This window comes from Ursus arctos, unplaced genomic scaffold (assembly GCF_023065955.2).
Source record: "Ursus arctos isolate Adak ecotype North America unplaced genomic scaffold, UrsArc2.0 scaffold_25, whole genome shotgun sequence".
NCBI lineage: Eukaryota > Metazoa > Chordata > Mammalia > Carnivora > Ursidae > Ursus > Ursus arctos.
This window is the reverse complement of record NW_026622930.1, coordinates 37,226,430-37,239,137: the sequence shown is the minus strand read 5'-3', so window position 1 is coordinate 37,239,137 and position 12,708 is coordinate 37,226,430. Positions and strand designations below refer to the sequence as shown.

General features: G+C 39.3%; 1 long non-coding RNA gene across 1 annotated transcript in view; it reads right to left on the bottom strand.

Moving 5' to 3' along the window:
- Nucleotides 1-7,066: 7,066 nt before the first annotated feature.
- The window catches only part of LOC130544840 (uncharacterized), a 67,726-nt gene continuing 62,084 nt past the window's right edge, over nt 7,067-12,708 (bottom strand). Inside the window, exons 2-3 of the long non-coding RNA XR_008961494.1 lie at nt 10,043-10,397; nt 7,067-7,397 (exon numbers count right to left, since the gene is read on the bottom strand). This is a non-coding gene — a long non-coding RNA (uncharacterized LOC130544840). The remainder of the gene's footprint in view (nt 7,398-10,042; nt 10,398-12,708) is intronic.

The following is a 12,708-nucleotide window of genomic DNA, read 5'->3' as shown; positions in this document are numbered from 1 at the left end:
TTCTTAGTATCCCCACAGTGCATGAGCTAAACACACTTTATCACGCTTTTCCCCTTACTGTACTAAATCTCAAATAATGTGTAAATTCCTTGAAAGCAGAAGCTCTGTTTTATTCGCTGTCATATTCCTATCACCTAACACAGTTCCCAGCACATTGCAAGACTTCAGATCCTTATTAAATGATTCATTCAATCAACTAAGCACACGGTGCTCTGGGAAGGTGCCATATAAGGAGCATCTCACCCAGACCCAGGTGGTAGAAGGTTGAGAAGGAAAGGATGGGGAAGTTTTCCCAGAAAAGGTAATATCTAAACTCTATTTTGAAGGACAACTTGGAAAGGTGGTTGGCAGTTAGAAAAAGAACAATTCAGTGAAAAAGCAAAGGAAAGCATACCAGTGAGGAAACTTGACATGGTGTGAACACAGAGGATCATTCCAGAAACTTTAGGTAGCTTCGCATAGCCTGGTTCATAGAGTTTGAGAGGAAAGATGGTAAAAGATGAGGCTAACTAGGGGTAAGAAAGGCCTTGCTAAAGAGTTAAGACCTTTAAACTGAAATTTTTGAAAGATGTTAAACAAGGAATGGAGATGACCACACTTGCACTTACAAACACCACTCTGGAAGCTGTGTGGTAAGTGACTTAGAGCCAAACAAGGCTGGCTATAGGAAAAGCAGCTAGACATGAAAAGATTAGGGCCTGAACGTGGGCAGAGCAGAGAGATGGATATTAAAAAAACAGAATTGACAGGACTTGGTGACTAATTGATAAGACAAAGGAAAAAATACAGAGTAAATCTAGAATTATGAGTTCAATTCTACATGTTGGGTTTGAGAGGTCTTTTGTCCATCAAGGAAGAAATTTGCATTTGAACTAAATAGGTCTGAACTTACAAAAGTTCAAATGGGATGGGAATGAGAACGGAATGGGCATATGGATGTTCACAGCACAATTTTTCCAGCTTTTCTTTAACTTGAAGTTTTTCATAATAAAATGTTGAGGAGATAAAATGAGCTGAGGCTGAAGAAAGTAAAGGATAATAGAACAGAATGACAGGAAAGAAAAGAAAAGAAAAAAGAAAAGAAATTGAAGAGGCAGATAGAAAGCCAACAGGGGCAGTACTCTAACAATCAAGGGAAGTGTTTCAAGAAGAAGGAAGCAATTAACAGTGTCTTATTCTGCAGATCAGTGAAGTGAGATAAGAACTAAATCATTTCTTGAAATAAGTAATTTAAAACCCGTGTAAAGGCAGTTTCATGGAGTAGTGGAAGTAGAAGACCATGGGGATAAACAGGGATTGGGAAGTAAAAAGTAGAGAGAAGCTCCGACTACTCCTTTAAGAAAATTTGGCTGTGAAGGGAAAGCAGTATCAGGTGACAGCGACAGGGGACTCTTGAAAGAGTCTCTTTTTGAAATGGGAGGCATCTGAGCCTGTTTGTACTAGGAGGGAAAAGAATCAGGGTAAAGGTTGGAGAGGTGAGAGAGGAGATAAGCAGTGTTTCCAGATCCCCAAAGAAAGGGCAGGTGATGAAATCCAAACAGGAGCAAAGATTAGCTGCTGGCGGCAGGAGAGAGATTTCTTCCTGGAGACAGAGAAGCAAGGATGGGAATAGACACAGGCAAAGTTGTTAGGGGACCCAAGAAGCAGAGTAAGGGCCTGTCCATTCACCTCTACTTTCTTTGTGAAATGCTGGCCAGGACAGTGGCTGTTAGGGAGGAGGAGGGGACAATCCAAACGGCAAGGTTATTGGATGGATCTGTTTAATAGTTTCCATGTATACTGTGCATGTTTACCAATTTTCACGGAATTAGAAAACTGTAGGATAGAATGTAATCAATACTACACTAAGCTATCTATAACATAATTTCATCTTTCTTTAAGCTTTTCATTGCCTGAGACTTACTTTAAATTATCAGTCATAATTACAGTACAATCTGCTTGCAGAAGGGCCAGTGGATAGAAATAATCTCCCGATGCCTCACAATGCCCATCTGTAAACCAAAGCCCTTAAATCACAACCAGATGGGTCTCGTTTCCTATGGTTAATATATGTGAAGGGCCTTTCGTGCGTCTATGCAATGTGCAAGATACTTGGGTCTCCAAGCAATGTTTTGACAATGTTTTCTTAAGAGGTATTTTAAAAATTTCTTGGATTAACACAGCTTTTACTTAGCATGCCATAAAACTCCCCTGGGTTAAGAATCCATCACAGTGCGTGTGACCTTTAGTAATCTCTCTCTTAGCACAGACTATAATTGAAGTCAGATTGGTTTTAGGTCAATTTCTTCTATAAATTCCTTTCTTTATTATGGATAGTTATGAGGTAGAAAGTTGAAAATGCATTTTATAAGAATAAATGATAAACCTGCAAGCTTTAAACTTAAAAATTAGCAGAATGTTTAATGGTAAGACTTTGTCTTAAGAGTACTAAGGTCTAGGGGCGCCTGGGTGGCACAGCGGTTGAGCGTCTGCCTTCGGCTCGGGGCGTGATCCCGGAGTCCTGGGATCGAGCCCCGCATAGGGCTCCTCTGCTGTGAGCCTGCTTCTCCCTCTCCCACTCCCCCTGCTTGTGTTCCCTCTCTCACTGGCTGTCTCTATCTCTGTCAAATAAATAAATAAAATCTTTAAAAAAAAAAAAAAGAGTACTAAGGTCTAGGGAGACTTTTTTTTTTTTTTTTAGATTTTCTTTAAGATCAATTTAGTTAACATATAGTGTATTATTAGTTTCAGGGGCAGAATTAAGTGATTCATCAGTTGCACATAACACCCAGTGCTCATTACATCAAGTCCTGCCTTAATGCCCACCACCCAATTACCCCATTCATTTTTTTAAGTGACTTAAATGAGGAGCACTTTTCTCTCAGCCATCAGTAACAAAAGCCTTTACTTTAAAAAAAAAAATCCATGAAATAAATACATGAAAAGAGGATACATCCTTTCTGCCTTTTCACCTCCACCACCTCACCTTATTTTCCCCTAAAAATCAGTCAACTTTCTACTGAGTGATAAATATTTGTACTGTTCTACAAAAATATGTTGTACTCATTCAGGTAAACTACATTAAAAAATGATTTCTTAAAACATGAATATACCAATGAATATTTATTTTATCTGACATTAACAATAATAATGTCATAAGCAAGGTTTGTAATTTTGGCTACCTGGTTTCAGTTGATACTAACTGTTAGGGTTGGTTTGTTGGGGACATTTTTGGTTACATTCTAGGACAGTGTCTGAGATTGGGTTTCCTGGAAACATGCTTTGAAATGAAAAACTGCATGCAGAAGACTTACTGGAGAGACCTCTTAAGGAGTTATTCTTACAAAGAAGAGAGGAAAATAGAATTGGGCAGAGGGAGAAGCCAATCCACAACACATTTGCAACTGAGACTTCAGCTTGTCCAACAGAGAGCTCTGAAGTGGAATGGTCCTTCAGAGTTGTCCCCAGTTGAGGCAATCCAACTGTGCCTTTGTACTCCCAGGTTGGCTAGGCATTGGCTATAGCCCACTGCATAGGAGAGGGTACAGCATTTGGCAAGGCTGTTCTCTGCAGCCGAGGGCAATGCCCTGTGAGAGACGCCTGCAAGCTGTTGATATTCCCAGCAGTTGGGGTTGGATGAGCCGGCCCTGAAGAAAGAAGCTTTCGTGGAATCCATGAAAGCCCACCATCGCACAGCAGAGTCCACTTGTTTCTTAGAAGTTTACTTCACCCAGGAGTAGCTTCTCCAGGAGCACGGTTGGGAAATCTCATGTGTCCTGGGCAACTTAGAAAGGTTAGTGGGATGAAGTATACCGCCTGACGCTGCAGTTGACCTTAGAACCATAACTGACACTCATTATCCTCCTTCACCATCCACTTTCATTTAGCACCTCTGTGATCTAGGGAGCTTGCCTGGTGGAGTAACCCAAACTCTCATCTCTGAGGAATACGAGCCTCTAGTTACCTTTACTCTCCTCAGGTGGTGGCTGCCGATGGTGTCCATTTACTCTTAACATGAGGGCATGAGAAAAACAAGACAGGCTCTAATCGATCATCCAATTGCCAAACATATTCTTCCCTACCCCTGCTATGGAGCAGTAACCTTACTTCTCCTGATGACTAGGGTCAATTACTCTTGCTAGGATAGTGATTCCTCTCTTGCCTGTTAGTCTCTTTGCACATGGAGCCCAAAGTAACCAGTTGAAAGCTGAAGCTAAATTGTAATGGGATTCTTAATATGTCCTCTGACAACAGGGCCTCCAGACCCACAATGCCCAAAACAGGGATGAGAAGTACAGATTTCTCAAACAGGTCCCTGGGAGTGATGATATAAAAGGACAGCCCCATTCCAATCCTTGGTTTCCAAACTTTTGTATTTTACCTATCAGGGGTACAGAAATTCCATATAATGTTTGTCATTTAGGATTTATACAGCATGCTGGGAGATGGTGCCAACATCCCAAGGTATCCTCCTCAAGATGGAGCCTCAGATGCATCTTTAGGAAGCTGTTTCACCACTCTACCAGACTGATGGCTTCTGGGGATACAGCATGAGATAGGACCAATGGACCCCATGGCCATGTGCCACTGCTGCACCCCATTGTTGTAAAGTAGGTCCCTCCATGGGCCTGAAAGAATCCAGCTAATGACAGGCATCATAAACTGGAAGATTACTTGATGTCTCATGGTCACATGCTCTCTCTCTACCATGGCCCAATAGTCCACTGAGTGCTTTTTTGAATGGTGTGTAGTTTTCACAGCAGAAGGTAAGGACTTGTGCCAGAACCCCAGAGGTTTACATTATGATTTTCCTTTGAGACTTGCCATGAACTACAAATGATATCTTTTCCCACCACAAATACTTCTAGTACACTCATTTTAAATAAGGATGATAGCACCCACAATAAATGAGTCTTGGGTGGAGAAAAAACTCACAGATAATACAATGGTTTGTAGTTCTTTAAAGCTCAACTCTACCTGACAAAATCATATTCCTTAATATTTCATTTCTCTTTCTGGATTTTCTTGGCCATTACATGAGCAGCATTAATATTGATTTCATGAAAAATACACAAGACATATATAAGATGAGTGCTTTAAAACTACGGTGAATGATGGCTGCAATTGGCAGATTTTCTCTTGATGGATTGCTTTATCTTGAAGTCATATAGTGAGAGTAGATTGTGTGTATGTGTCTATTGGCTGCCATTTCCTACCTTGTAGATATCTATGTTTGATCCTCAGTGCTGATGTGTGTGACTTGGATTTTAATAATTAAGTAAAAATAGTTTATATTTTATAATTTAATTCCACAAAAGTCCTTCAACCCATCATTAATTATGTCAAGCATTTAAGAGATGTCAGCAGTATCTCACTGAGTATCAGCCAATGGTTTTACCAACGCCCATTCAACTCAATGAATGGGCTTTCAGATAGTATATATGTCATAGTGATAGTTCTTTACCCCCAAGGCTATGAAACCACTTGATCACTGGAAAAGGAAACAGCCTGATAAAGTATGTAAATGTATATAATATTCCAAATCTTTAAAACAGAATTTTGAGCTATGTAACACTGCTACTTCCGTAGTTAAGAAGAACACATGAACAAACAACAATAGAGTGCTTGGGTCTTAGAAAATTGCAGAAATCATTACAAAACTTGATAGTGCTCAAAAAGTTGCTAAGACTGTCGTATGAATGTAGAGACTACAATTTCAATAATGATGCAGCAAAATCTAGTATTTTAAAAGAACTGCCATTGGCACATTAAAAACAAGAAAAATTCTGGGTCGCCTGGGTGGCTCAGTCGGTTAAGCGTCCAACTCTTGATTTCGGCTTAGGTCATGATCTCAGGGTCATGAGATCGAACTCCAGGTCTGGCTCTGCACTGGGCCTGGAGCTTGCTTGGGATTTTCTCTCTCCCTCTCCCTCTGTCCCCCACTCCCTTTCTCCCTTCCATGCGCATAAACACTCTCTCTCTCTTAAAAAAAAAAGCAAGAAAAATTTCTATTGAGATTGATGAAATACAGTTACTGACAAGGCCTTTTAATGGCAACTATTGTTATCTCTGTGATGATTATATACTGTTAGAAGGGATGTTTGTAAGTTCTTTAGAAACTAACTATACTAGAGTATGTAGTTTTGCTGTTGTAGAACTTTGGTTTGATGAAATATAAGTACCATTGTAGAATTAAGTGCCCTGTGCTTCTGATGGACCAAATTACACAGTTGGAAGACGCAAAGATTTACAGCCCATCTAAAGGAAGTATATATGCTGAAGTTCTTGCAATAAACTTCATTGTACATCGACATCAACTGGTTGCAACAAACGTTAATCCAGTCCTTTACCTCACTACTACGATTAAAGCCATCAATCAAATAAAGTCACATAGCAAATATGATCACCTTGTCATAAAACTTAATGTTGATAAGGAACAGTAAGTGAGGCTTCTTCTGCAAACAGAAGTCAGATGGCTTCTTGAAGGAAACTAACCAGATTTGCAAGCCTTTTTGAAATCCTTTTTCAGAAAGCAACGGAGACAGATGAAGCAAAGGAGATCAGCAAACACAAAAAACAGTTTATATACTATGGTTTGAATTTTTCAGAAAACTCAATATAAGTATCGTTTCAACTTCAAGTGAAATTATATATTATATAAATATGCAAATTTAGCAACCTTCACTGGAGAACTGGAAATATCTTTAATCAATTGAATGAGAAAATGATGTAACAATGCAGGAGTTAACTGAAATCAATGCATTAGTCACTAAGAATAAGGTTAAGAATTTGTCAGTTTAAGGGGCGCCTGGGTGGCACAGCGGTTAAGCGTCTGCCTTTGGCTCAGGGCGTGATCCCGGCGTTACGGGATCGAGCCCCACATCAGGCTCCTCCGCTATGAGCCTGCTTCTTCCTCTCCCACTCCCCCTGCTTGTGTTCCCTCTCTCGCTGGCTGTCTCTATCTCTGTTGAATAAATAAATAAATAAAATCTTAAAAAAAAAAAAAGAATTTGTCAGTTTAAGAAGTCAAACTTCTAACCAGTTAGCAAGCTACAGCAGCATGGCTTAAGAGCCAAATCCAGAAGAAAAAAAAATTCATTGTCTTTTAATCCTGCATGACACTTTGTTAGTGGAAGTTCCCACCTGTTTAGGTAAGAACTCCAATTCCCCGAAGTATTTCTGAGAGTCCCGGAGAAGTATCTCACATACCTGATTAGTGCAGGTCCTTCACTCCTTACTATGGCTGGCCCCCGCAGTGCTCGGGCTCTGCTGTGGTGAGTGCCAGTGCGAGATCTGCTTAAATGCTGTTGCTTGCTTCCGCCATGTTGACGTTGTACGCCAGGTACATATCCTTGCCAATCACTCCAGCTACCAGTGTGCTCAACCCTTGCTGCACGTAATAGTCCAGCAGCAGGGAGCTGCAAAGTGAGAAGGGAAACTGTTTTCTCCCCTCTGCATTATGTTGTTAGAGGGTCTTTTAACAGCACTCCAACTAGTTTTAAGGGTTAACTTACTTCAAGCTTATGCACTCCTTGCTTACTGACCTAAACTCCGTAATTTATAACAGAACTAACCTACTTCCCTTGAAATCCTGTAGACCCCTGGCCTTGAGAAACAAAGGATTGGGCAGATAAAAGATATCTTTTGGAAAGATAAGGCCTGACCACACTCAAAAACAGCCACCCCTGACTGTGGTATCCTCAATAAGAGACACCTGGGAGCCTTGATTCCTGATACAGGAGGAGTGTGGATGGCCTTGCCAGGCCTGACTTGTCGGGCTCTAGGGGTATCCTTTACCGAGAGACACCTGGGAGCCTTGATTACTGACAGAGCGGAGGACTCTGGAAGCCTTGCAAGGACAAAAGATTAACTGCTGAGCACTGGCTTCTCCTGCACGTAGTCCCTTCACCATTTCCTGCGCCTTCTGCTTTGAAAATCTCCGGGGCGCCTGAGTGGCTCAGTCGGTTAAGCAGGTTAAGTGTCTGCCTTTGGCTCAGGTCATGATCTTAGGGTCCTGGGACTGAGCCTCATATCAGGGCTCCCTGCTTGGCAGAGAGTCTGCTTCTCTCTCCCTCTCCCCTTCCCCCATCCCGCTCGTGCGCGCTCTCTCTCTCTCAAAAAAAAAAAAAAAAAAAAATCTTAAAAATAAATAAATAAAAACCTCTGGCTTCACCTGCAAGGGGAAGATGATACTTGGGACACAAGTCCTCCACTTTCCCAGGTTGCCAACCTCCTGAGTAAAGCAACCTTTCCTTTCCAAACAATACTTGTCTCTCCAAAGGACAGCAGCCAAACCTGAGTTCGGAACCAGTCCTCTGTGCAGTAACAATATCATAGCAACATTCTTAAAATCAAATATGTTAAAAATCAGACAAACAAGGTCTGCTTTCTTCAATCACTTAGATTATGTTGCCAGATACAATCTACACCAGACTTTCTATAGGATAAATTGTCTTTGAGATTTAGTTGTCCTTTTATTGTAATTTGCTTCCATTGAGTTCTTCACAATTTACAGGTGCCTGAAATTCAGTAATTGACATCCCAATTATTTTCTCAAGGGCTTATCAGCATCTGTATAAATCGAATCAAATGGAATAAATGTAAAAAGATGTAGGTAGGGGCGCCTGGGTGGCACAGCGGTTAAAGCGTCTGCCTTCGGCTCAGGGCGTGATCCCGGCGTTATGGGATCGAGCCCCACATCAGGCTCCTCCGCTATGAGCCTGTTTCTTCCTCTCCCACTCCCCCTGCTTGTGTTCCCTCTCTCGCTGGCTGTCTCTATCTCTGTCAAATAAATAAATAAAATCTTTAAAAAAAAAAAAAAGATGTAGGTAGACAGGAAGTTGCCTGTCTGCCTATAACTGTATTGGAATTTTAGTTTTAGCCAAACTAGGATGTCCTATTACATTCTCAGAGAAAGCATGAAGCTTTTACTGTGCAACTTTAAAAGTACTTATATATTTAGAAAGAAAAAACACCCTAAAACTAGGATTCTGGAAATCGGGTTTCTAGTCTTATCTCTGTCTCTAGTTTTCTGTGTGATCTCATGCTGTGAACCTATTTCTTCCCACACCATATTAAATAGTTTCACAAGGTGGCTTTGATTATCAAACACACAATCAGATAAATAGATATGAAAGTGCTTGTAAAATATTAACTGTACTATTCAAATGTGAAGGACTCTTATTTTATAATATTTAATTAAAATTTTACCTTTTGAATTTAATTGTCCACCTACTAAGTAAGCTATGATATTCACTCTGTGTTTCTCAATCAATCTTTAAAGGATATATGAGATAAATTACATTAGAGGAGCTTTGCCATAGAATTTTAGAGCTGGAAGGGACTTTGGAGATTACATAGCTTGAATCTCTCATTTTTCAGATGAGGAATTTGAGTCCCCAAGAAAGATAGGTTATCTCAGTTGTGGATGGCATAAAAGGTCAGGAACTCCAAATCCTGATCAATACATATTACTCACTTCACACATCATAGAAGACTGCCCTCAAGGACATTAATTCCTTTCAGAGATTATTCAATATGAACAGCTGTCCATCACACTTATTCACCAGCCCTCCAGGTAAGCTTGTGGTATTCATTCACACCATTCCTATCCCCAGAGCTTTTACACACCAGTGCTCATAGAGCCCAGTTTTTAGGAGACCAACAAAATGGTATTTATTGAGTTCCTTTTCTGTACTAGTTGAGGCACCAAAAATCGGCATTTAACAAGACAGACAAATCATTGCTATAATAGAGCTTATATTCTATTGAAACACGACATAAAAGCAATATACATGTTAACCTGTTCGCTCAAGCTTATAGGATACACAGCTAATGCTCTCCTTGGCAGTGTATTTCTTTAGTTGGAAGTCTCCTATTGGAACATTTCTTCTCCATATTGGACTAATATTCAAGTTTCGGTCTTCTTCAAAATAGTTTCCAAGTCCTTTCACCATTTAACAATATGCCTACAGAGGCCCACATGCAATATGAGAAACATACACCTGTATGTTTCAGGTATCTGCCTCATACTCAGTGACAAACATATATTGTTAATACAGACCTTTGGTGACATTCATTTCCTAAGCATGGAGCAGCCCTTACTTGAGCAGGAAGGAGAAAAGAGCCACTTTTTAACATCTGTGTCTGGCCATTTTATTTTCCCTTCACACTTTGCAGCAGAGGAAATTCATTCAACTATTTTATCCTCCTGAATTCTTCTTCTTTATGCCAGCTGACACTCAGCTGCTATATATTCTCCTGGTTGGAGTTGTGAGAACAGAGCACGTAAAGCTCTGAAAAATGGAGCTGGTATCCAGGATTCAATGAGCCATAGACAGAGCCAAGATGAAAGACAACCAAGGACTAGGATGAAGGCAGCAGTCAGGTGATCAACCAATTGATAGTTGAAATGTAGCCTGTGAAGATAATACCAAAGAAAGGGTCAGAAATTAGACCAGTTGCACAGTGAATAGGTGGTCAGTCTCTTTATAATAGTGTCACTTCCAATCAATTTTTTGAGGTGTAATTTACACGCAATAAAATAAAACCATTCAATGTGAGTTTGGTGTGTTTTGAAATATGGGCGTACGTGTGTATCCACCACCACATCAATATGATAATGTCTTAGGATGGACTCCTATTTTCGCGCCACATAATATTCTCAAATATTTCCTCCTGCAGGTCCTAGGATAGCTACGCTCTGGGATTTGTCTTTGCTTCAACAGAAAGTATCAATGAAGTACCAGCAGCAATAACACCTTGAGATAAATTCTTGTCCTAAACCTAATTGCCACAGATCCTGCTAACGGGATTTGGAAAGGGCTTGAGGAATGTTTATGCAGCAAGTATCACAGATGTTCTGCTGCCTGGCCACACAGGGAGTAGGGAGAAACAGTTCATAAATCCAGATGCTTATCTGTCCAAATACAAAAACTTTCAATAACTTATAGGATTGATTTCCCTTTATCCCATACAATCCTAGAAACGTGGATAGGAAGTGGGGAGTGGAGGTGAGGGTCAGGACTAGAAGGTATTGGTTGAAGTAATGATAGACAATGTCTGCAATTCCCAAGATCCACCCCAAACCCTGGCACACAGTGTGTGTTTAATATCATGAGTATCATGAGCCTTGATAATAAGATAGTGTTGTGAAGCTTTGGCTTATTTGGTATTGCCATGTGATTTACACTCACACAGGAGAGTAGCTAACCTGTCTTTGCAAGTCCAGGTATAAAATTAATCAACTTCTTGTGACTGCCTCTGGTTCTTCGTAGGCAAGTCTTAACACACTTAACCAAAGGAATCTTTGTAAGTTTTCCAATAAAAGAGCCAAACAGCTAATGTTTCTGCATTACCCACAAGAAAATCAAAAGGAAAATATTATCCACCCAAAATTTGGAAAATATGAGTTGCCAGTGGCTTAGTGCACATGGAAAGAAAACCAAGCTAGGATAAATATTAAGCAATGTAAGATTCTTGTTTTCTTTCTGGTATAATTTTTCTATCACAGTTTTTGACTTAAAAATGATTATTTTAAATTCCCTGGATGAAAGAAAGATAAATTTGTAGTAGAAATTAACATCTAAAGGAGAAGTACTTTTTAAATGCCATGTTCACTGGCATTTTTAATGTTCTGGTAGTGTTTTCTTCCGGATAGAAACCACAGTTGATTTGGGGAGAATGAGTATATCACACAAACAGTTTTTAAAAGTAAGCACTTCGGTCCAAAGATTTATTCTTGGATTCTCTCACCTACCGTCTATCATTGGTTACCTGTATTATACTTAGAAAATTTTTTTTTGCTTATAGCATTGAAACAAAATTTGACGGAGATGCACAGAATTTCTGGAAGGCTATAGTCTTGCAAGAACTTATTGTTTAACAGGGTTTTGACAGAACCTCATCAGACTATATTTAGAAACTGAAGATACTTCTCCTCTAGAAATACGTGAGCAAATCTAAATTTTTATCCCCCCAAATAATTATGTAATATTAATTCATATCACAATCAGAAATGCTCAAAATCTATTAAGTGAATTCCTAAAACTCTTTCCTATAGAATTCTTAGATTCATAGTGTCCCTTTCACTCTTCACTTTCATAAAAACCAGATGAAACCCAGCTGGTGTGAACTGAATTTTTAAGTCATTAGCTGTTTACAGTGAAGGAGTTTTGTGTCCCTGCCGCTGAAAAAAATGATGTATGGTATGCAAAATCGGAGTAGTTGCTCTGAAGATAATAAGGACAAAAGAAAGAAAAAATAATTTATAACTGGTTAGAATTGGTACAGGTAAAATACAGGCATTTTTTCCCATTTATAATTCATTTAAAGTTGATAGCTTTCAGAAATGAGTAAGGAAAATGACATGGTGAGGTTTTGCCAAAGCAAATTATAATATGAAAATTTGTCTTTCTAGCTATTTAATGTCTCTTTGTTAACCTGCTTAGAGAAACCCACTTTTATTTGTAATCAAAACTAAAAGATATTTGTTCATACATATTAACATGAATTTTAATTTAAAATTCTGATGATTTTGCATTCTGTGTCATATACATCTGTTCATTGTAAATAGTGAAAATATTAGATATATGTGAACTGGTGAGAGATAAGCTCCAAATAATATTGTTATATGAAATAAATTCAGTAGGTAGTCAAAGTGTATGCTAGTCTTATTATTTGTACAAAAAGGAAAGAACACAAAACAGATCTTTTGGTATACTAATTGAA